At 43.1% G+C, this 26,283-nt stretch overlaps 1 long non-coding RNA gene across 1 annotated transcript in view; it reads left to right on the top strand.

The window, feature by feature from the left end:
• The window catches only part of LOC120980771, a 40,344-nt gene extending 33,523 nt beyond the window's left edge, over positions 1–6,821 (top strand). The window contains exon 3 of the long non-coding RNA XR_005774573.1: positions 6,533–6,821. This is a non-coding gene — a long non-coding RNA (uncharacterized LOC120980771). The remainder of the gene's footprint in view (positions 1–6,532) is intronic.
• The last annotated feature ends 19,462 nt before the right edge of the window (positions 6,822–26,283 follow it).

Genomic DNA, 26,283 nt, shown 5'->3' on the forward strand with positions numbered 1-26,283 from the left:
GTGGTTTCTGGTTATTCCTAACCTGATTTGGTACCTCCCTGTTTGGTTATGATGGGGTTAACCTCCCCTGGTCTGTTCCTGGGTGTGTCCTTTCAGTTGCGCTCATTAGGCTGCTATTTCTGCCTTTGAGCGTGGAGTGTTGGGGTCAGTCTGTTCTGTCTTGTCTTGTGGGTGTTTCACCCTTCTGCACTTCGTAGTCTGTCTGTCTACGTTTGTCTTGCCAGGTTTTGCCATTTGCTGCTGACCCAAGGGGTCCTACCATCTGCACTTTAGTATGTTCCGCCTGGTTCTGTATACTGTCACGTGCCAGGGGTTCAGGCAGACCTCTGGGATGACATGCAAGCAGGATACAAGGAAAACAGGCCAAGGTCCACGGAACACATAATTTATTACAAAGGAACCAAGACCTCCAATGACCATAACAGAAGATCTTAGTGTACTGAAATTGATCAGTGGGTGTGTCCCCACTGCGCCACTGACTAGCAATACTCTAGAGGGGCATAACTAAGCAGCTACCTGGTCTTCACTAGAGCCAGTGGCGTAGGGATCGCCATAGCAGCCATAGCAATGGCTATGGGCCCCTACGCCACTGGGGCCCACCGCCGACTGAGGATTAACCCCTTAAGGATGCAGGGCGTATCGGTACGCCCTATTTCCCGAGTCCTTAAGGACTCAGGGCGTACCGGTACGTCCTAACTTGAAATCGGTATTCCGGCGCCCCAGGGGTTAATTGGAACGGGATTTAGGCTGAAATCATTCAGCCGGCATCACGTAACAATGCAGGGGGGGTCATTTGACCCCCCCGTATCGGCGATTGCAGAAAACCGCAGGTCAATTCAGACCTGCGGTTTGCTGCGCTTTCTGCAGTTTCTGATCCCCGCGGCCCCTGACCGCGGGGATCAGAAACTTTAGTGACCCTAAAATATGGATTTTACACCCCCCCTGCACCCCTGCATGATTTTTTGCCGCGGGTGGTGCAGGGGGGGGAGTTGTGGGCGGTGGGGGAGGTGCGGGAGGCGGGCGGTGCGGCAGGCGGGATCACGATCCCCCGCCCGCCTCCCCTTGAATAATCGTTGGCTTCTAGTGGGTATACCAGGGTGCCAGCACATTGCTGGCACCCTGGTATAAACAGCTGACATCGATGATGTGATGTCAGCCGTTTAACCCTTTCCATACCGCGGTCCGTACGGACCGCTGTATGGAAAAAGTTAACAGTAAGTGGGAGCTCCCTCCCTCTCCCATCGGGGGGCTGCAGTGCCTTTGCAGCCCCCCGATGGAGAGGGAGAGAGCTCCCAGACAGCCCCCCGACAGCCCCGTCCTTACCCTTCCCCGTCTGCGCAGTTCTGACCAGTACTGAGCAGACGGGGAAGGTTCCCATGGCAACAGGACGCCGTCTCAGGCATCCTGCTGTCCATGGTGCTGAACAGATCTGTGCTAAAAGGCATAGATCTGTTCAGACAAAGTGTAAAATACAGTACAGTACAATATATATTGTACTGTACTGTATTATACAGACATCAGACCCACTGGATCTTCAAGAACCAAGTGGGTCTGGGTCAAAAAAAAAGTGAAAAAAAGTGAAAATAAAGTAAAAATCAAAAAACACATTTATCACTGATTAAAAATGACAAAAATAAAATTACCTGCACATGTTTGGTATCGCCGCGTCCGTAACGACCTGATCTATAAAACGGTCATTTTACTTTACCCGAACGGTGAACGCCGTAAAAATAAAAAACTATGATGAAATTTAAATTTTGCCCACCTTACTTCCCAAAAAAGGTAATAAAAGTGATCAAAAAAGTCGTATGTACGCCAAAATTGTAACAATCAAACCGTCATCTCATCCCGCAAAAATCATACCCTACCCAAGATAATCGCCTAAAAACTGAAAAAACTATGGCTCTTAGACAATGGAAACACTAAAACATGATTTTTTTTGTTTCAAAAATGAAATCATTGTGTAAAACTTAAATAAATAAAAAAAAGTATACATATTAGGTATTACCGCGTCCGTATCGACCGGCTCTATAAAAATATCACATGACCTAACCCCTCAGGTGACCACCGTAAAAAAATAAAAATAAAAACGGTGTAAAAAAAGCAATTTTTTGTCATCTTACATCACAAAAAGTGTAATAGCAAGCGATCAAAAAGTCATATGCACCCCAAAATAGTGCCAATCAAACCGTCATCTCATCCTGCAAAAAATGAGACCCTACTTAAGATAATCTCCCGAAAAATGAAAAAACTATGGCTCTTAGACTATGGAGACACTAAAACATTTTTTTTGGTTTAAAAATGAAATCATTGTGTAAAACTTACATAAATAAAAAAAATTGTATACATATTAGGTATCGCCGCATCCGTGACAACCTGCTCTATAAAATTACCACATGATCTAACCTGTCAGATGAATGTTGTAAATAACAAAAAAAAGTGCCAAAAAATCTATTTCTTGTTACCTTGCCGCACAAAAAAGTGTAATATAGAGCAACCAAAAATCATATGTACCCTAAACTAGTACCAACAAAACTGCCACCCTATCCTGTAGTTTCTAAAATGGGGTCACTTTTTTGCAGTTTCTACTCTAGGGGTGCATCAGGGGGGCTTCAAATGGGACATGGTGTCAAAAAAAACAGTACAGCAAAATCTGCCTTCAAAAACCATATGGCATTCCTTTCCTTCTGCGCCCTGCCGTGTGCCCGTACAGTAGTTTACGGCCATATATGGGGTGTTTCTGTAAACTACAGAATCAGGGCCATAAATAATGAGTTTTGTTTGGCTGTTAACCCTTGCTTTGTAACTGGAAAAAAAATATTAAAATGGAAAATCTGCCCAAAAAGTGAAATTTTGAAATTGTATCTCTATTTTCCATTAAATCTTGTGCAACACCTAAAGGGTTAACAAAGTTAGTAAAATCAGTTTTGAATACCTTGAGGGGTGTAGTTTCTTAGATGGGGTCATTTTTATGGAGTTTCTACTCTAGGGGTGCATCAGGGGGGCTTCAAATGGGACATGGTGTCAAAAAACCAGTCCAGCAAAATCTGGCTTCCAAAAACCATACGGCGCACCTTTCCCTCTACGCCCTACTGTGTGCCCGTACAGTAGTTTACGGCCACATATGGGGTGTTTCTGTAAACTACAGAATCAGGGCCATAAATATTGAGTTTTGTTTGGCTGTTAACCCTTGCTTTGTAACTGGAAAAAAAAATATAAAAATGGAAAATCTGCCAAAAAAGTGAAATTTTGAAATTGTATCTCTATTTTCCATTAAATATTGTGCAACACCTAAAGGGTTAACAAAGTTAGTAAAATCAGTTTTGAATACCTTGAGGGGTGTAGTTTCTTAGATGGGGTCACTTTTATGGAGTTTCTACTCTAGGGGTGCATCAGGGGGGCTTCAAATGGGACATGGTGTCAAAAAACCAGTCCAGCAAAATCTGGCTTCCAAAAACCATACGGCGCACCTTTTCCTCTACACCCTACTGTGTGCCCGTACAGTAGTTTACGGCCACATATGGGGTGTTTCTGTAAACGACAGAGTCAGGGCAATAAAGATACAGTCTTGTTTGGCTGTTAACCCTTGCTTTGTTAGTGGAAAAAATGGGTTAAAATGGAAAATTAGGCAAAAAAATGAAATTCTCAAATTTCATCCCCATTTGCCAATAACTCTTGTGCAACACCTAAAGGGTTAACGAAGTTTTTAAAATCAGTTTTGAATACCTTGAGGGGTGTAGTTTATAGAATGGGGTCATTTTTGGGCGGTTTCTATTATGTAAGCCTCGCAAAGTGACTTCAGACCTGTAGTGGTCCCTAAAAATGCGGTTTTTGTAAATTTCTGAAAAATTTCAAGATTTGCTTCTAAACTTCTAAGCCTTGTAACATCCCCAAAAAATAAAATATCATTCACAAAATGCTACAAACATGAAGTAGACATATGGGGAATGTAAAGTCATCACAATTTTTGGGGGTATTACTATGTATTACAGAAGTAGAGAAACTGAAACTTTGAAATTTGCAAATTTTTTCAACATTTTTGGTAAATATGGTATTTTTTTATGCAAAAAAATTAACTTTTTTCACCCAATTTTAGCAGTGTCATGAAGTACATTATTTGACGAAAAAACAATCTCAGAACGGCCTGGATAAGTCAATGCGTTTTAAAGTTATCAGCACTTAAAGTGACACTGGTCAGGTTTGCAAAAAATGGCCAAGTCCTTAAGGTGAAATAGGGCTAAGTCCTTAAGGGGTTAAAAAAAAAAATAATGTGGCGAGTGGGCCGGGCATGGCGCTGTGATAGGGGGCGGTCGGACTCGGAGCCGGCGGAGGTAGAGAGGCAGTCTGGGCGGCGGTTCGCCGGAAGTGGAGGAGGCGGGGTCGCAGACTAGGAGGTGGGCGGCGCATGCGCAGTACGGGGTACAGTTCGATTGGTTCAACTTCAAGTGGCTGAGGTGAGGGCTGGCTGGGGAGTGGGACTGAGTCTGACTGAGTCTCCGACCGAAGCGGCAGGCGGCAGCGTCAGTCAGTGAAGAGATGTGGAGACTGGAGTACTGTAACTGGAGTCACTCTGGAGACTAGTGTAGTGGACAAGTGGAGGAGACTGGAGTTATTTCATCTGTGTGTGTGAGGTACCGCCGGATCTCAGCATCTTCCCTATTCACACATATACCTGTGACCCCTCAGATAGGATTAGGTGGCTGTGTCTTCGCCAATGCCATTAACCATTACCACACCACACTATTAAATAATGCGGGCGCAGTTGCGCCTGCCAGGCTTCAGCAGGTATATGTGTGAATAGGGAAGATGCTGATATCCGGCGGTAGCTCACACACACAGATGAAATAACTCCAGTAATACAGACCCCTCAGATAGGATTAGGTGGCTGTGTCTTCGCCAAAATGCCATTAACCATTACCACACCACACTATTAAATAATGCAGCTGCGCCTGCCAGGGTTGAGCAGGTATATGTGTGAATAGGGAAGATGCTGAGATCCGGCTGTACCTCACAGTGAGGTACAGCCAGATCTCAGCATCTTCCCTAATCCATATTCACACATCAAGCCTGGCAGGCGCAGCTGCATTATTTAAAGGGATTCTATCAGATTTAACCCCTTTAACCTAAGCATATGCTCATGTCCAGACTAATAAAAAGATTCCTAAGCTGGCCTTATTAAACCTCACTGTGGCTCTATTTGCCCAAAAAACAGTTTTTTATAACCTGTCAATCACTTACTTAAGGTGCCCAAGAGGAGGTCCGTTAATACAGGGTGCCCAGCCACACCCCTTGCCGTCTGGTGCCCAGCACTGCCTTCCCTGTCTTCAGCACCACCTTCTACAGCTCAGCGCCGCCTCCGCAATCCTCCCCGTCCCTCTGCCAGGTCCATAAATTTTTTTTGCTATGGGGCCCAGTCATTTCTAGCTACGCCCCTGACTAGAGCCTCAGATGGTGAGGATAGGCTTGGGCCGTTAGGGTAGTTGCCAGAGCGTAAACCGAATCAGTGGCAGCAGGATCAGGCGCCAAGGAGATACCAGACAAGGTACCGACAGTACATTGAGACCACAGACAGGCAGGAAGAACGGAACAGAGGTAGAAGCAGGTACCTGCGCCCCAAGCAATAGTAGCATGGTGGCCCCAGAAAGAGCTGCACAGAGACAGAGAATGGGCATTCTCCCTCCGGGGAACACAGGAATCCTCTTCCGAAGGCAGACATGGACAGACATGAACGGAACACCAGAAGCAGTAAGGACTGCCAGACAGACAATAACAAGACATAGATCAGACACAGAGAAGCTCTGCTAGGCTATACAGATACAGGAACAATACAAGGCAAGGTACAGGGCCAGAAGACAACAATACAGAACCAGGCAGAACATACAGAGGTGCAGATGGTAGGACCCCTTGGGTCAGCAGCAAAGGGCAAAACCTGGCAAGACAAACGTAGACAAACAGACTACACAGAGCAGAAGGGTGAAACACCCACAAGACAAGACAGAACAGACTGACCCCAACACTCCACGCTCAAAGGCAGAAATAGCAGCCTAACGAGTGCACCTGAAAGGACACACCCAGAAACAGACCAGAGGAGGTTAACCCGATCAGAACCAAACAAGGGGGCACCGTGACACTTTGCCACAAATAATAATCCAAATACAGTTTTCAAACCAGCACCTGGATCTGAATACTTTTCTAATTGCATGTATTTCAAAATATAATATAGCTGCTTAGCTATTCAATAAAATTTAGCTGTATAGCGCCATCTTCAGTTTGTTCTTTTTCTAATGTCCTATCCAACTGTCTCCAGCCATATCTTCTGTTAGAAACTGTGGCATTTACAGGGCTGGTTCTAGCTTTGGGAGAAATAGATTGTCATGTACTATATGATGTCTGATTTTCATTTTTTACATCAATCGTGACATAACCCCTTTAATTATTTTTGGAATGTATTACGTGTGTATTGCACACCACTAAGTAAAGGATCTGATATTATTAAATATTGCAATAAATTACTATTTGTGTTTCATTGTAGGTTCCAATAGAGGCAGTCGGTGATAACTGAGGATATTTCATGAGGATCAAAATGTTCATCATAATGCCAGATGACCATTCAATCAGTATATGTGTTGACTGTGTAATGTACAAATTGTAAAATAGATATTAACCCTAGTTATGCTGAATCTTGAATACAATCATCTGGTAGTAAATTGTTATCTTCTTTAGCAGATAAGCATGTATGATTCATGTTAATTAAATGAATAAATATTCCATAATCATTTGTGCTTCAATGTTATGTTGTATATAATAAAGATGTAAAGTGTATTCCAACTATACAAGTCATCTCTGTCCCTCATGTTATATACTGCATGTTCTTTTCTATGGATATGACCATTTGAGCTGTAGAATTTGCTGTATCCTCATCTAAAGCCCTATAATCAGTGTTTCTGGTGCCAAGCTCTCATGAGCCATGCCTGCACAAATGAAAAATATACATAACCTAGTCCAGTGCATATGCAGATTGACAGGAAACCGGAAGAAGCATAAGATTGCTAGAGATGCGGGCAGCCGGGTTTTGCTTTGCATAACATGGGCATGAGGGCATAGAAGCAGTGGGGACCAACAGACCATAAGGCAGATCAATTCATCAAGAGACATATTTAAATCAAATCCTTAAGCCACGTGCACTGATCGCATATGGCGGGACATGGAGTCCATACAGGTCTGCTTTATGGACCCCTAAGCTCTCCATGTGCCTCTGTATGCTACCTGCATACTACAAGCCTAATGCATTCTGCATAAATCAATGAAAAAAATAACTTGTATATCCGATTGTGAGATTATTTTCATAAACCTCTGCTTAATCATACCGTATTATTTATTGTTTGAGACAAACAATAAAAAGGCAAAACTGTGCGATATTCAATAAAAAACGTACAAAAGAACATCAATCTTCAATAAAGTTTTATAAATCTAAACCCATTATAAAAGCAATGCCTTAACAGAAAATGACAATATATTTTGATGAGTATTAAAACTGTTTTTTTAACGAAAAGATTGAAAAGATGACGAAGTGTAATACAATGACAAAATCACATATGTTGTCATAAGTGAGGAGGGTGAGAATGTGCTCTGCAGCTCCATACAACACAGTGTTGAATACTTAAAGGGGTTGTCCGGGTTCAGAGCTGAACCCGGACATATCCCCATTTTCACTCCTCCAGCCTCTCTAACATGAGCATTGGAGAATATCATGCTCCGATACTCTCCCTTGCCCCGCGCTGGATCGCGCAGGGCGAGGGCTTGCTTGTTTATATTTTCATATTGCTAGATGGAGGCTTCCACCTAGCAGTGTTCCCGGTGACGTCACCGGCACTGATGAGCGGACTTTAGCGCTGCTGTAGACGTTTTACAGGCTAGGGCAGCACTAAAGCCCGCCCATCAGTGCCGGAGAAGTCACCGGGCTCACTGCCTCCACCTAGCTTAGCCTATGGATAGCACGATACCGGATCTCCATAAAAAGCTTTTGCCCTGAGCGATTCAACGCAGGGCAAAGGAGAGCATCAGAGCATTAAAATGCTCAGATGCTCATATCAGGGGGGCTACCTGGGTGAAAATGGGGATAAGTCCGGGTTCAGCTCTGAATTATTTCAAGGTAACAGCTCAGGTGGGTGGGGTTCTGCTGCAGCTGGCAGTAGTTGAAGAATGAAACTGAGCATGCATGTCAACCTCAGTGAGCTGGACGGAGAAATAAAAAAAAGGGCAAACAGCAGGTGGTGCTAAATATTTAGGTTTCCGTGTAAGACTCTGTGGCTATACAAAAATTTTAATTACAAAAGTATTAAGATACAGATCCTGGTTTGAATACTATAGAACATTTTTTGTGGAACAACCCCTTTAAGGCGAACCAGTCACCACAAAATGAAGTGCAATCTGCAGGCAGCATGTTATAGAGCAGGAGGAGGATGTTAAAAGGCTTAGAATTTTGCAAGCAATTTGTGTCAGGCGCAGCACTATGAAGTGCCTTTTGCACTGTGGCATTAGAAGAATTTTGGTATCTCTGAATTTTAGTCTAACCAGACTGTCTATTACTCTGTAATTCCTATAGCGTCGTTCTATGGAAACAGTAGGTTTAAAGAGCACACCAAATGCTTGAAATAACTTCTTTATTAACTTCAACTTTTCTTCATATAACACTGCCGCCTCCGCAGCAGAAAGTCCATAACAAGTGTTGAAAAGTTATCACAAAATGGCGGTATGATTAAGATGGTGGTTCAACTGTTTAATCTTGTCATTCAACATAAAATGGTGGATATATTTCTCTCTTGAGTATCTGTACTTTCACTTTAAGTTATTTAAGCTCTTTATGATCTCTCTGAGAGGTATATCTGAGGTCTAACTAATAGTTCACTTGCAGTATGCAGTTAGCAGTGACTATTTGCAGATTGGTTGAGTATGATCTGGTATGGCTGTATAAAATTTGGATTGCAATATGGAATCTGAATGCTTGCAATTTGTAGCTTGCATATTGTATTTGCAATTGTATGGTTGCAATTGAATTTGATTTGGTGGACCTGTATGTAAACATACATAACTGGTCCAGTATACAGTTCTAAACACAATAGTAACAATAGGAACATTATATAACTGTTTTAAATACCTATTTTGACCTCTTGTTCCCATAAAACTCAGTTCTCAGTGAAGTGAATGTCTCTTCAGCTCCTGTCTCTGGTAAATAATGATTCTAGCAGCAGAAGCTGGGCGAATTCCCAGGCAGGCTGTGTGTGAGGCTGGCTGTGATTGGTGAAAACTCTTGCTGTGTGAGAAGCTGGCTGTGATTGGTCTAGACTTCTGCCCAGCAACAACAGATTAACATTATGCTTTCTGTTGTTTCTGCTGTGTCACTGAGCTTACCTTACACTATCTTTTCTGCTTCTGTGAACACAAAATATAACAGTTATGTGACATCCAAAACATGGTGTCACAGTAAATAACTCTGCTTTTGTCTTTAACACATAAACATAGGAACTGTATTTAGGTTATTGGCAGGTTTGGCTATATACACATATAAGCTATATTTAGCAACCTAGGACAGGTCTTAGCTGGCCTGCTACAATATTTTAGAACTTTTTGAAAAACAGTTTTTTTAAAACACTGATTCAGTTCTGAAGTGACTTCAAGGGGCTTACACAATAGAAACCACCCATAAATGATCCCATTTTAGAAACTACATCCCCTCAAATTATTAAAAACTGATTTTACAAACTTTGTTCCACAGGATATAAAGCAAAATGGAGGTGAAATTTAAAAATGTAATTTTTTTGGGCAGATTTTCCTTGTAACACGGGTTAGCAAGGGTTAACACCAAATAGAACCTCAATAGGTATTTCTCTGATTCTACAGTTTATATAAACACCCCATATGTGGTCGTAAATCTCTTCATGGGCACACGGCAGGGCTCAGAAGGAAAGGCGCACAATATTGTTTTTGGAGGGCAGACTTGCTGGAATGGTTTTTGGTTGCCATGTCACATTTGAAAAGACCCTAAGATACCCCTAGAAAGAACCCCCCCCCCCAAAAGTGACCCAATTTTCAAAACTGAGGGATGCAGTGAGTGCTTGGACCCAACAAGTGTTTTACAGAATTTAGAAACATGTGGCTGTGAAAATAAAATCATTTTATTTCTAATAAAATGTTGCTTTAGCCCTGAATGTTTCATTTTCACAAGGGGTAACAAGAAAAATAGCACCCCATAATTTGTCATGCTTTTTTTTCTGAATATGGAAGCACCCCATATGTGGTCGTAAACTGCTGTTTGGTGGCATGGCAGCATTCAGAAGGGAAAGAGTGGCATTGGGATTTTCTAACGTGGAATTTGATGAAATTGCTTTTTGCCCATAACAATTTTATTTTTTTGTTGACTGAGCTGTGTGCAGACTTGTTTTTTGCAAGACAAGATGTATTTTTTTGTACCATTTTGGGGTACAAATGACTTTTTGATCACTTTTTATACCATTTTTTAGGAAGTGGGAAAAAATTGCAATTCTGTTAGTGATTTTTTTATGAGGTTCATCATGCGGTACATATGATAATTGTATTCTGTGGGTCAATACAATTATGGTGATACCAAATTTACATATTTTTGTAAGTTTTACTACTTTTTCAGCATAAAATCACCTTTGTATTAAAAATAAGTGATATTTTGTATCTCCATATAACATTCATAACATTTTTATTTTTTTTATCAATGTAACTGTATGAGGGCTTGTTTTTTTGGGGGGATGGGTTCTTATGGGTTATAGTTTTTATTGTTACCGTTTTGGGGTACATGTGTTTTTTTTATCACTTTTTATACAATTTTTTGGTAAGTTTGGTCGACAAAAATTGCAATTCTGTCAGTTTTTTTATATTTTTTTTATGAGGTTCTCCATGCAGTATATATGATAACTTTGTTCTGTAGGTCGATATGGTTATGGCGATACAAAATGTATACAGTTTTTTTTAATGTTTTTATTTTGCAGCATAAAATCACTTTTATTAATCAAAATAAGCTATATTTTGCATTGCCATATACTAACATCCATAATATTTATATTTTTCCGCTACCGTAGCTATGTGAGGGCTTGTTTTTTCGGGATGGGCTTTAATTTTTATTGGTACCACTTTGGGATACATATGACGTTTTGATTATTTTTTTATTACATTTTTGGGGGGAGGTGAAGTAACAAAAATAGCAATTCTATTATTGTTCTTTTCTTTTCTTTTTTTTTACGGCGTTCACCATGCAGGATTAGTAATACAAAGTATGATCATTATATAGATAAGGTCGTTATGGACGTAGCAATACCAATTATGTGTAATTTATTTTATATTTAATGAGTGGATATGGGAAAAACATTTTTTTCATTGAAGTTTTTATTTAATTTTGTATTACTTTTTTTTTTTATCAGGTACCACTTGGTTCTTCAAGATCCAGTGGGGCTGATGGCTTTAGTCACCTATTGCAGTGTACAGTACTGTCAGTTTTACACTGACACTAAGCTTGATCAAAGCTGTAAGTGTGTATACACAGATAGTTTTCAGTCACTGATAGTTGTGCATGGGGCAGTCTTAATTTTAGAAAGAGCAGAGGTTTAAATGTATAAATTACAAGTTTTACTGAATCTTTTCCCAAATAAACTAGATATCAATTTGCTCAGCTTCTCCTGCTCTATAACATGGTGCCTGCAGATTGCACTGCATTTGGTGTTCTCTCTAAACAGACATATCCCCATTACAACCATGTTTGTGGGTTACAAGTTACAATGATCGTGAAATGTCTTAAAGCGTACAGATGTAGCAGGGTTAGCACTCCAGCTCTTAACTCAAATTTCTTAACTCATCGCATTATCTTGAGACAAAAGCCATAGAAAAGCAATTGAAGGTGTTTGCTTCATTTCAAATTACTTTTCAGAATATATTGCCATGTGTGTATAGGATGGATAACGCTATAACTGGCCATTATATGACTTGTATCTGGTAGTTTTAGTAGTTTTCTCCTTTGCATGCTGCATCTATAATTCTCAGTTGTCTCTGAGCTGGAGGGTGTAGATATGCTGCTGTTCATAGACTACAAATGGAGACAGCAGATTCTGCTTTCTCTGAGGAGAAAAAGTCAGACTGTATCATCTGCATCTACAATATCGTAAATCATTGAGCAGGCACCTTGCCTAAATGCACGGGGGGTGTCCCGTGACCCCCCCGTGTTGGCGATCGCCGCAAACCGCAGGTCAATTCAGACCTGCGGTTTGCAGCTTTTACCTGGTGCGGCCAAGGCGGGCGCAGGTGCCATCGGGTCCCTGTGGGGCTGTAGGGGGGACCCGATGGCATGGAAGGCAGCGCAATGCCTTCCTGAGGCATCAGCGCTGCCTTCCGGTGACGAACCTGTGAGATCCAGCCCCCTGGATCTCACAGGCCGGAAGCTGTATGAGTAATACTCACTGTATTACTCATACAGCCAATGCATTGCAATACAAGTATTGGAATGCATTGTAAAGGATTAGACTCCCAAAAGTTGAAGTCCCAAAGTGGGACAAAAGATAAAGTGAAAAAAAATAGTAAAAAAAATAATGTTTTCCCCCCAAAAAATTAAAAGTTTCAAGTAAAAATAAACAAAAACATCATTTTCCCCAAATAAAGTAAAAAAATATTAAAATTGACATATTAGGTATCGCCGCGTCCGTATTGACCAGTTCTATAAACATATCACATGACCTAACCCCTCAGATGAACACCGTTAAAAATTAAAAATAAAAACTGTACTAAATTTAAAAAAAATTGTCACCTTACATCTGTCACGGCGGGCGTTCACTCAGTCTAACAGATAACGCACCAACCAGGCTCTGGGCGAGAGACAGGGGAAGGGTCACCTCCTAACTAATCCCTGACCTCTTTCCCTGCACTGCTCAGCCCACCTACAGACCTTTAAGGTAGGTATGAGGTGTCCCCGTGCCTGGGCTGACAAAACCCTGAATTCCCTGAGATGGTGAAGTAGGGAAAAAGGAGCAGCCTGCTCGCACAGAACCTGGATGGGATAGATGACACAAAACAACCAAACTAGAAATAACACTTATCTTCCTGAGCTGGAGCCGACAGTCAACCTTCCTTCCTAGCTTCCAAGACCACAATGATTAGTATAATCCGCCCAGAGCACTGGACTGGTGTACTATTTAAACTAATGACCCCACCCAGTGCACTTGATGAGAGGCAGAATCAGCACGGCTCTAAAACAAACACTAAACTCGTGCTGCTATCCTGGCCAACCTCTGCACATCGTCAGAGTGGGGTATGACAGTACCCCCCCTTCTACGGGTGACCTCCGGACACCTGGGACCAACCTTATCCGGATGGGACCTATGAAAGGCCCTCACCAGTCGGCTGGCGTTGACATCCGATGCCGGAACCCACATCCTCTCCTCAGGACCGTATCCCCTCCAGTGCACCAGGTACTGAAGGGAACCCTGAAGGACTCTCGAGTCGAGAATCCTGGAGATCTCAAACTCCAAGTTTCCCTCGACTAGAACAGAAGGAGGAGGCAATGGCGATGGTTCCACCGGTCTTTTTTTTAGTAAAGACCTGTGGAACACATCATGGATCCTCCAAGTCTGCGGAAGATCCAGCCGAAACGCCACAGGATTGATCACCGCAGAAATTTTATACGGACCAATAAATCTTGGACCCAGTTTCCAAGATGGCACTCTCAATTTGATATTCTTAGTGGACAACCACACCAGATCACCCACACACAGGTCCAGACCAGTCATACGTCTCTTGTCAGCCATTCGTTTATACCTCTCACCCATCCTCTCCAAATTCCCTTGAATCCTCCGCCAGATAGAGGATAAGGCAGAAGAGAATCTCTCCTCCTCTGGCATCCCAGAGGAACCAGACCCAGAAAAGGTACCAAATTGAGGATGGAAACGGTATGCGTCAAAAAATGGCGACTTACCCGTGGACTCCTGCCTACGGTTATTCAATGCAAATTCTGCTAAGGACAAGAATGAGGACCAGTCCTCCTGATTCTCAGCCACAAAGCACCTCAAGTAGGTCTCCAGGTTTTGATTAGTACGCTCCGTCTGACCATTCGACTGCGGATGAAAAGCCGAAGAGAATGAAAGTTGAATGCCAAGCCGAGAGCAGAACGCCCTCCAAAACCTGGAGACAAACTGCGTGCCCCTATCAGAGACCACATCCGAAGGAATACCATGCAATTTCACAATATTATCCACAAAAATCTGCGCAAGAGTCTTAGCGTTAGGCAGACTCGTTAGTGGTATAAAGTGAGCCATTTTACTGAAACGGTCAACTACCACCAAAATCACTGTTCTCCCGGAGGAACTCGACAGATCCGTAATAAAGTCCATAGACAAATGCGTCCAAGGATGAGATGGAATAGACAATGGAAGAAGTGAACCAGGCGGTCGAGTATGAGCAACCTTTGACCGAGCGCAGGTTTCACAAGCTGTCACGTAATTCTCAATGCTCTTACGTAACCCTGGCCACCAGAACCTCCGGGATACTAGATCATAAATGTCCAGCGAGAACAGTATCGTGATGTTCCTTGAATACCTTGTATCGTAGGCCCTCAGGAACAAACAACCTCCCTGGGGGACAAGAACCAGGAGCCCCCTCCTGGGCTCCCAACACCTCCATCTCCAATTCAGGGTACAGAGTGGAGACCACCACCCCATCCGCCAAAATCGGCGGCGGATCTTCTGAATCACCTCCCCCAGGAAAGCTGCGAGACAAGGCATCTGCCTTGACATTCTTGACCCCTGGGCGAAAGGTAACCACGAAATTGAACCTGGTAAAAAACAGTGACCATCTGGCCTGCCTAGGGTTCAGACGCTTGGCAGATTGCAGGTAAGCCAAATTCTTATGGTCAGTATACACCGTAACGGGGTGAGACGCCCCCTCTAACCAGTGACGCCATTCCTCAAAGGCCAACTTGATAGCCAACAACTCTCTATCTCCAACATCATAATTCCTCTCGGCGACCGAGAGCTTCTTGGAGAAGAAGGCACACGAGACCCACTTGCCAGGAGATGAACCCTGTGACAGCACCTCCCCAACCACCACCTCTGATGCATCAACCTCCACTACGAATGGCTGAGACAGATCCGGCTGCACCAGAATGGGAACAGACGCAAAACGCTCCTTAACAGCCAAAAAGGCCTGCAATGCCTCATCCGACCAGACAGAGACATCGGCGCCCTTCTTGGTCATATCAGTAAGAGGTTTTACTAAAGTAGAATAATTCAAAATACATTTTCTATAATAATTCGTAAACCCCAAGAACCGCATCAAAGCTTTCTGATTCTCTGGTCGGTCCCACTCCAGAACCGCCCGGACCTTTTCGGGGTCCATACGAAAACCGGAATCAGAAAGCATGTATCCCAAGAACGGAAGCTCTTGCACCGCAAACAAACATTTCTCCAATTTGGCATATAACTTATTCTCCCGAAGGATCGTCAAAACCTGTTTCACATGATCCTGATGGGTCTTCAGATCAGGAGAATAAATTAAAATGTCATCCAGGTAAACTACTATGAACCTCCCCACCAAGTGATGAAAAATGTCATTGACGAATCGCTGAAATACTGCTGGCACTTTTGTCAACCCAAAAGGCATCACCAGGTTCTCAAAATGACCCTCGTGCGTATTGAAGGCCATTTTCCACTCATCCCCCTCCTTGATACTGATCAGATTGTAGGCTCCTCTCAAATCCAACTTGGAGAACACCTTGGCTCCAACAATCTGATCAAAAAGATCAGAGATCAAAGGCAGGGGATATGGATCCCGGACTGTAATACAGTTCAATTCCCGGAAATCCAAACACGGTCTCAGTGATCCATCTTTTTTCTTCACAAAGAACAACCCAACTGCCACTGGAGACTTAGATGGTCTAATATGACCCTTTGCCAAACTCTCGGCGACATACTTTCGCATGACCTCTCTTTCGGGTTGAGAGAGGTTGTAAAGCCGAGACTTTGGCAATTTAGCCCCAGGAATGAGATTAACTGGACAATCATAATCTCGATGAGGGGGCAATTCCTGAGCCCCACCCTCCGAAAAGACATCAGCAAAATCCGAGAGATACTGAGGTAAAGTCGTAATGGACACACCAGAGATAGATGTGCCAAAACAATTATCCGAACAAAACTCGCTCCAACCAATAATTTGTTTCGCTTGCCAGTCTATAATTGGGTTATGTCTAGTCAACCATGGCAACCCCAAAACTATAGGGGCTGGTAAATCCTTCATGACAAAACAAGAAATAATTTCAGCATGTGAATCACCCACCCTTAAGTGAATGCCATGAACAATGTGAGTAGGGCTCCTTTGAGAAAGAGGGGAAGAATCAATTGCAAAAACACGAATCTCGTTCTCTAACGGGCAAGTACTTAATCCCAGGCCTTGAAGAAAAAGAAAGTTAATTAGGTTTACTCCAGCACCGCAATCAAGGAATACATCAACAAACACATTTTTTGACTCTAGCGCCACCATAGCTGAAAGGAAAAAACGGGAATTGCAGGGAGCTTGCATACATGTCTGCTCCACCACACCATTCATACTACCAAGTGTGAGGGAAGTTTTTTTTTCTTTTTTCTTTTTCTCTTCCACCTGTGATTTAACATAAGGACAAGAAAAAACAAAATGACCCCTCTTTCCACAATAGTAACATAGATTGTGCACTTTTCTAAAGTCTCTACTATCAGAATGGCAAGATACCTGACCTAACTGCATGGCTTCCTCCCCTACCCCAGAGTTATGAGTAATATCACCCTGGGCAGTAGGAGAAACAAAACCACACGCAGGAGGGATCCCCTGCACGGAGGGACCCTTACACCTCTCTCTGATACGTCTATCCAACCGTATAGCCAAAGACATTGCATTCTCGAAGGTATCCGGGTACTCATGAAAAGACAGGGCATCCTTCAACCTTTCAGATAACCCCTGACAAAACTGACTACGTAACGCGGGGTCGTTCCACCCCGACTCAGTAGCCCACCTCCTAAACTCTGTGCAGTAACCCTCTGCAGTATGTTTACCCTGTAGTAAGTTACGCAATCTCGATCTGGGTCATCGTAAATCAATCCCAGGGCTTTGAAAAATTCCTCCACCGACCGGAGAGCCAGAGAACCGGGCGGCAGAGAAAAAGCCTAGGATTGCGCGTCCCCTTTAAGCAAAGACATGATGATAACAACCCTCTGATCTTCATTACCTGACAAAAATGGACACAGTCGAAAGTACAAATTGCATGACTCTTTAAAGCGGAAAAAATCATCCGTAACCCCTGTAAATTTCTCGGGAAGAGCGACTTTAGGCTCCCCATTAATTTGACCTGTACCTGATGCCAGAACCCTCTGACACTGTGTGACCGAACTACGCAGATCCGCAACCTCTAGGGATAAACCCTGCATGTTGTCAACCAGTGCATCAATTGACGCCATCACAAAAGCGCTGAGTGATGATAGTCACAGTATGGCAGATTATAATGTCACGGCGGGCGTTCACTCAGTCTAACAGATAACGCACCAACCAGGCTCTGGGCGAGAGACAGGGGAAGGGTCACCTCCTAACTAATCCCTGACCTCTTTCCCTGCACTGCTCAGCCCACCTACAGACCTTTAAGGTAGGTATGAGGTGTCCCCGTGCCTGGGCTGACAAAACCCTGAATTCCCTGAGATGGTGAAGTAGGGAAATAGGAGCAGCCTGCTCGCACAGAACCTGGATGGGATAGATGACACAAAACAACCAAACTAGAAATAACACTTATCTTCCTGAGCTGGAGCAGACAGCCAACCTTCCTTCCTAGCTTCCAAGACCACAATGATTAGTATAATCCGCCCAGAGCACTGGACTGGTGTACTATTTAAACTAATGACCCCACCCAGTGCACTTGATGAGAGGCGGATGCAGCACGGCTCCAAAACAAACACTAAACTCGTGCTGCTATCCTGGCCGACCTCCGCACATCGTCAGAGTGGGGCATGACAACATCACAAAAAGTACAACAGCAAGCGATCAAAAAGGTGTATGCCCACCAAAATAGTACCAATCTAACCGTCACCTCATCCCGCAAAAAATTAGCCCCTACCTGAGACAATACATGGCTATACATGTTAAGGTCCTTAAACATTTCCTGGTAAGTTTTATCCTGCAATCCATGTACTAGTTTAGTAGGCTCTTCTCTGAACTCTCTCCAAAGTATCAATATCCTTCTAGAGTTATGGTTTCCAGTACTGCGCACAATACTCCAAATGAGGTCTTACTAGTACTCTGTAGAGCGGCATGAGCACCTCCCTCTTTCTACTGGTAATGCCTCTCCCTATACACCCAAGCATTCTGCTAGCATTTCCTGCTGCTCTATGACATTGTCTGCCTACCTTTTAGTCTTCTGAAATAATGACCCCTAAATCCCTTTCCTCAGATACTGAGGTTAGGACTGTATCACTGATTTTATATTCTGCTCTTGGGTTTTTACGCCCCAGGTGCATTATCTTGCACTTATCAACATTAAATTTTAGTTGCCGGATTTTTGACCATTCCTCTAGTTTTCCTAAATCCTTTTCCATTTGGTGTATCCCTCCAGGAACATCAACCCTGTTACAAATCTTTGTGTCATCAGCAAAAAGACACACCTTACCATCGAGGCCCTCTGCAATTTCGCTGATAAAGATATTAGACAATATGGGTCCCAGAACAGATCCCTGAGGTACCCCACTGGTAACAAGACCATGGTCTGAATATACTCCATTGATTACAACCCTCTGTTGTCTGTCCCTCAGCCACTGCCTAATCTATTCAACAATATGGGAGTCCAAGCTCAAAGACTGCAATTTATTGATAAGCCTTCTATGTGGGACAGTATCAAAAGCCTTACTAAAGTCTAGATAAGCGATGTGTGCAGTAGACATCTATTATTTTAGTCACCCAAACAAAAAAAAATCAATAAGATTAGTTTGACATGATCTCCCTGTAGTAAACCCATGCTGTCTTGCATCTTTCAATCCATGGGATTTTAGATGTTCCACAATCCTCTCCTCTCGGAAAATAATAAAGTGAAGTTTGGGTCCCCATTGACTTCAATGGTGTTCGGGTCCAAGTTCGGATCAAGTTCGGGTCCCGAACCCGAACTTTTTTTTAAAGTTCGGCCGAACTCCCCGAACCCGAACATCTAGGTGTTCGCTCAACTCTACTTATCACCTTTTTTCACTGACTGAGCTAATTTCTCTTCTGCCTGTGCTTTAGAAGCTCTTATAACTTGCTTGGCCTCTCTCTCTCATTTCCCAGTCATCCTCTTTATTTTTTTATAATTACTAAATGCTATCTTTTTGTTTTTAATGATTTTGGCCACTTCTGCTGAGTACCACAGTGGTCTCTCCCTTTTTTTTTGCTTTTACTGACAAGCCTAATGCAATTATCTGTTGCCTTCAATAGTGCCACTTTTAAGTAGTCCCATTTCTCCTAGACTCCATTAAAACTGTTCCAATCTGATAGGGACTCGTATACCACTAATCTAATTTTAGAAAAGTTTTTCTAAAATCTAAAACTTTTGTTTTTGTGTATTGTGACTCAGTCACTGTACTTATAGTAAACCACACTGACTGGTGATCACTAGATCCCAAGCTTTCCCCTACAGTAATATCAGATACCAAATTCCCATTTGTGAATACTAAATCTAAAATGGCCTCCTTCCGGATTGGCTCCTCAACTACTTGCAGTAGAGATAATCCCAGTAGGGAACTTAGAATATCTGTACTCCTGGCAGAATGAGCTATTTTGGTTCTCCAGTTTACATCAGGAAGATTAAAGTGTCCCATACTGATAACTTCCCTTTTCAATGTGATTTTAGCTATTTCCTCAACTAGTAGATCATCTAATTCAGTGGTTCTCAACCTTTCTGAAGCCGTGACCCCTTAATACAGTTCCTCATGTTGTGGTGACCCCCAACCATTAAATTTTTTTCCTTGCTACGTCATAACTAATTTTGCTACTGTTATGAATTGTAATGTAAATATCTGATATGCAGGATGTATTTTTATTGCTACAAATTGAACATAATTAAAGCAGAGTATTTATTTACATCCACAGATCCCCCCTAAACAGTGCCATCCACAGATCCCCCCCTAAACAGTGCCATCCACAGATCCCCCTCCCCTAAACAGTGCAATCCACAGATCTCCCCCCTAAACAGTGCCATCCACAGATCCCTCCTCCCCTAAACAGTGCCATCCACAGATCCCCCTCCCCTAAACAGTGCCATCCACAGATCTCCCCCCTAAACAGTGCCATCCACAGATCCCCCCTAAACAGTGCCATCCACAGATCCCCCCTAAACAGTGCCATCCACAGATCCCCCCTCCCCTAAACAGTGCCATCCACAGATCTCCCCCTAAACAGTGCCATCCACAGATCCCCCCCTAAACAGTGCCATCCACAGATCCCCCCCTAAACAGTGCCATCCACAGATCCCCCCCTAAACAGTGCCATTCACAGATCCCCCCTCCCCTAAACAGTGCCATCCACAGATCTCCCCCTAAACAGTGCCATCCACAGATCCCCCCTAAACAGTGCCATCCACAGATCCCCCCTAAACAGTGCCATCCACAGATCTCCCCCCTAAACAGTGCCATCCACAGATCCCCCCTAAACAGTGCCATCCACAGATCCCCCCTAAACAGTGCCATCCACAGATCCCCCTCCCCTAAACAGTGCCATCCACAGATCTCCCCCCTAAACAGTGCCATCCACAGATCCCCCCTCCCCTAAATAGTGCCATGATGGCACTGTTTAGGGGAGGGGGATCTGTGGATGGCACTGTTTAGGGGGGGATCTGTGGATGGCACTGTTTAGGGGGGATCTGTGGATGGCACTGTTTAGGGGAGAGATCTGTGGATGGCACTGTTTAGGGGAGGGGGGACTGTGGATGGCACTGTAGGCGGATCTGTGGATGGCACTGCCATCCACAGATCCCCCTACAGTGCCATCCACAGATCTCCCTCCCCGACGCTCACAGCAGTATATTTACACTGCGTGCAGAATTATTAGGCAAATGAGTATTTTGACCACATCATCCTCTTTATGCATGTTGTCTTACTCCAAGCTGTATAGGCTCGAAAGCCTACTACCAATTAAGCATATTAGGTGATGTGCATCTCTGTAATGAGAAGGGGTGTGGTCTAATGACATCAACACCCTATATTAGGTGTGCATAATTATTAGGCAACTTCCTTTCCTATGGCAAAATGGGTCAAAAGAAGGACTTGACAGGCTCAGAAAAGTCAAAAATAGTGAGATATCTTGCAGAGGGATGCAGCACTCTTAAAATTGCAAAGCTTCTGAAGCGTGATCATCGAACAATCAAGCGTTTCATTCAAAATAGTCAACAGGGTTGCAAGAAGCGTGTGGAAAAACAAAGGCGCAAAATAACTGCCCATGAACTGAGAAAAGTCAAGCGTGCAGCTGCCAAGATGCCACTTGCCACCAGTTTGGCCATGTTTCAGAGCTGCAACATCACTGGAGTGCCCAAAAGCACAAGGTGTGCAATACTCAGAGACATGGCCAAGGTAAGAAAGGCTGAAAGACGACCACCACTGAACAAGACACACAAGCTGAAACGTCAAGACTGGGCCAAGAAATATCTCAAGACTGATTTTTCTAAGGTTTTATGGACTGATGAAATGAGAGTGAGTCTTGATGGGCCAGATGGATGGGCCCGTGGCTGGATTGGTAAAGGGCAGAGAGCTCCAGTCCGACTCAGACGCCAGCAAGGTGGAGGTGGAGTACTGGTTTGGGCTGGTATCATCAAAGATGAGCTTGTGGGGCCTTTTCGGGTTGAGGATGGAGTCAAGCTCAACTCCCAGTCCTACTGCCAGTTTCTGGAAGACACCTTCTTCAAGCAGTGGTACAGGAAGAAGTCTGCATCCTTCAAGAAAAACATGATTTTCATGCAGGACAATGCTCCATCACACGCGTCCAAGTACTCCACAGCGTGGCTGGCAAGAAAGGGTATAAAAGAAGAAAATCTAATGACATGGCCCCCTTGTTCACCTGATCTGAACCCCATTGAGAACCTGTGGTCCATCATCAAATGTGAGATTTACAAGGAGGGAAAACAGTACACCTCTCTGAACAGTGTCTGGGAGGCTGTGGTTGCTGCTGCACGCAATGTTGATGGTGAACAGATCAAAACACTGACAGAATCCATGGATGGCAGGCTTTTGAGTGTCCTTGCAAAGAAAGGTGGCTATATTGGTCACTGATTTGTTTTTGTTTTGTTTTTGAATGTCAGAAATGTATATTTGTGAATGTTGAGATGTTATATTGGTTTCACTGGTAAAAATAAATAATTGAAATGGGTATATATTTGTTTTTTGTTAAGTTGCCTAATAATTATGCACAGTAATAGTCACCTGCACACACAGATATCCCCCTAAAATAGCTAAAACTAAAAACAAACTAAAAACTACTTCCAAAAATATTCAGCTTTGATATTAATGAGTTTTTTGGGTTCATTGAGAACATGGTTGTTGTTCAATAATAAAATTAATCCTCAAAAATACAACTTGCCTAATAATTCTGCACTCCCTGTACAAACTAATCAGTAACTACTTTAACTTTAATCATTGCTCATTGCTGAGCTTTTTACTTGGATTATAATTTATTTGGATATGGGATATCTTACTTTGTCTTAGCTCCGGTAATAGCAGGCAGTGTGGGGGGCGGCGCTCACTCACTGACGTCACGTGCCTGCGCCGCCTAGTGGCCTGCTATTACCGGAGCTAAGACAAAGTAAGATATCCCATATCCAAATAAATTATAATCCAAGTAAAGAGCTCAGCAATGAGCAATGATTAAAGTTAAAGTAGTTACTGATTAGTTTATAAATATACTGCTGTGAGCGGCGTGGCCCTGTATATTCTAACCCCCAGGCAAGCGTCCCTGTCACCATGGGAACGCCTGGGGGTTAGAATATACCATCGGATTTGAGTTTTTACGATAAGCCTCATGCGACCCCCCGGAAAGGGCCGATCGACCCCCAAAGGGGTCGCGACCCCTAGGTTGAGAACCGCTGATCTAATTCTTTGACTTGGCCAGGTGGTCTATATATCACACCTACACGAGTTACCTTATGATTATCAAGCTGCAACGTAACCCAAACTGACTCTACAGGGAGTGCAGAATTATTAGGCAAGTTGTATTTTTGAGGATTAATTTTATTATTGAACAACAACCATGTTCTCAAAGAACCCAAAAAACTCATTAATATCAAAGCTGAATATTTTTGGAAGTAGTTTTTAGTTTGTTTTTAGTTTTAGCTATTTTAGGGGGATATCTGTGTGTGCAGGTGACTATTACTGTGCATAATTATTAGGCAACTTAACAAAAAACAAATATATACCCATTTCAATTATTTATTTTTACCAGTGAAACCAATATAACATCTCAACATTCACAAATATACATTTCTGACATTCAAAAACAAAACAAAAACAAATCAGTGACCAATATAGCCACCTTTCTTTGCAAGGACACTCAAAAGCCTGCCATCCATGGATTCTGTCAGTGTTTTGATCTGTTCAACATCAACATTGCGTGCAGCAGCAACCACAGCCTCCCAGACACTGTTCAGAGAGGTGTACTGTTTTCCCTCCTTGTAAATCTCACATTTGATGATGGACCACAGGTTCTCAATGGGGTTCAGATCAGGTAAACAAGGAGGCCATGTCATTAGATTTTCTTCTTTTATACCCTTTCTTGCCAGCCACGCTGTGGAGTACTTGGACGCGTGTGATGGAGCATTGTCCTGCATGAAAATCATGTTTTTCTTGAAGGATGCAGACTTCTTCCTGTACCACTGCTTGAAGAAGGGGTCTTCCAGAAACTGGCAGTAGGACTGGGAGTTGAGCTTGACCCCATCCTCAACCCGAAAAGGCCCCACAAGCTCATCTTTGATGATACCAGCCCAAACCAGTACTCCACCTCCACCTTGCTGGCGTCTGAGTCGGACTGGAGCTCTCTGCCCTTTACCAATCCAGCCACGGGCCCATCCATCTGGCCCATCAAGACTCACTCTCATTTCATCAGTCCATAAAACCTTAGAAAAATCAGTCTTGACGTTTCAGCTTGTGTGTCTTGTTCAGTGGTGGTCGTCTTTCAGCCTTTCTTACCTTGGCCATGTCTCTGAGTATTGCACACATTGTGCTTTTGGGCACTCCAGTGATGTTGCAGCTCTGAAATATGGCCAAACTGGTGGCAAGTGGCATCTTGGCAGCTGCACGCTTGACTTTTCTCAGTTCATGGGCAGTTATTTTGCGCCTTGGTTTTTCCACACGCTTCTTGCGACCCTGTTGACTATTTTGAATGAAACACTTGATTGTTTGATGATCACGCTTCAGAAGCTTTGCAATTTTAAGAGTGCTGCATCCCTCTGCAAGATATCTCACTATTTTTGACTTTTCTGAGCCTGTCAAGTCCTTCTTTTGACCCATTTTGCCAAAGGAAAGGAAGTTGCCTAATAATTATGCACACCTAATATAGGGTGTTGATGTAATTAGACCACACCCCTTCTCATTACAGAGATGCACATCACCTAATATGCTTAATTGGTAGTAGGCTTTCGAGCCTATACAGCTTGGAGTAAGACAACATGCATAAAGAGGATGATGTGGTCAAAATACTCATTTGCCTAATAATTCTGCACGCAGTGTAAATTGATCTCGCTAACTTGTATTAGATTAGATTTTATGCTATCTTTCACATACAGGGCCACCCCTCCCCCTTTCTTGCCTTCTCTGTCTTTCCTATATAGAGAGAACCCTGGTATTGTTATATCCCAGCCATTACTCTCATCGAACCATGTCTCAGTAACAGCCACTAAATCTACAGTTGCAAGAAAAAGTTTGTGTACCCTTTAGAATGATATGGATTTCTGCACAAATTGGTCAAAAAAAGTGATCTCATCTTCATCTAAGTCACAACAATAGACAATCACAGTGTGCTTAAACTAATAACACACAAATAATTAAATGTTACCATGTTTTTATTGAACACACCATGTAAACATTCAAAGTGCAGGTGGAAAAAGTATGTGAACCCTTGGATTTAATAACTGGTTGAACCTCCTTTGGCAGCAATAACTTCAACCAAACGTTTCCTGTAGTTGCAGATCAGACATGCACAACGGTCAGGAGTAATTCTTGACCATTCCTCTTTACAGAACTGTTTCAGTTCAGCAATATTCTTGGGATGTCTGTTGTGAGGTTTACTTGAGGTCATGCCACAGCATCTTAATCGGGTTGAGGTCAGGACTCTGACTGGGCCACTCCAGAAGGCGTATTTTCTTCTGTTTAAGCTATTCTGTTGTTTATTTACTTCTATGCTTTGGGTCGTTGTCCTGTTGCAACACCCATCTTCTGTTGAGCTTCAGCTGGTAGACAGATTGCCTTAAGTTCTCCTGCAAAATGTCTTGATAAACTTGGGAATTCATTTTTCCTTCGATGATGGCAATCCGTCCAGGCCCTGACGCAGAAAAGCAGCCCCAAACCATGATGCCCCCACCACCATACTTCACAGTTGGGATGAGGTTTTGATGTTGGTGTGCTGTGCCTCTTTTTCTCCACACATAGTGTTGTGTGTTTCTTCCAAACAACTCAACTTTGGTTTCATCTGTCCACAGAATATTTTGCCAGTACTGCTGTGGAACATCCAGGTGCTCTTGTGCAAACTGTAAATGTGCAGCAATGTTTTTTTTGGACAGCAGTGGCTTCCTCTGTGGTATCCTCCCATGAAATCCATTCTTGTTTAGTGTTTTACGTATCGTAGATTTTCTAACAGGGATGTTAGCATATGCCAGAGACTTTTGTAAGTCTTTAGCTGACACTCTAGGATTCTTCTTCACCTTAAAGAGCAGTCTGCGCTGTGCTCTTGCAGTCAGTTTTACAGGACGGCCACTGCTAGCGAGAGTAGCAGCAATGCTGAACTTTCTCCTTTTATAGACAATTTGTCTTACCGTGGACTGATGAACAGCAAGGCTTTTTCGAGATACTTTTATAACCCTTTCCAGCTTTATGCAAGTCAACAATTCTTAATCGTAGGTCTTCAGAGAGCTCTTTTGTGAAAGGCATAATTCACTTCAGGCAATGCTTCTTGTGAAAAGCAAACCCAGAACTGGTGTGTGTTTTTCATAGGGCAGGGCAGCTGTAAAATACACCTCCAATCTCATCTCATTGATTGGACTCC

This window comes from Bufo bufo, chromosome 10 (genome assembly GCF_905171765.1).
Source record: "Bufo bufo chromosome 10, aBufBuf1.1, whole genome shotgun sequence".
Taxonomy (NCBI): Eukaryota; Metazoa; Chordata; class Amphibia; order Anura; family Bufonidae; genus Bufo; species Bufo bufo.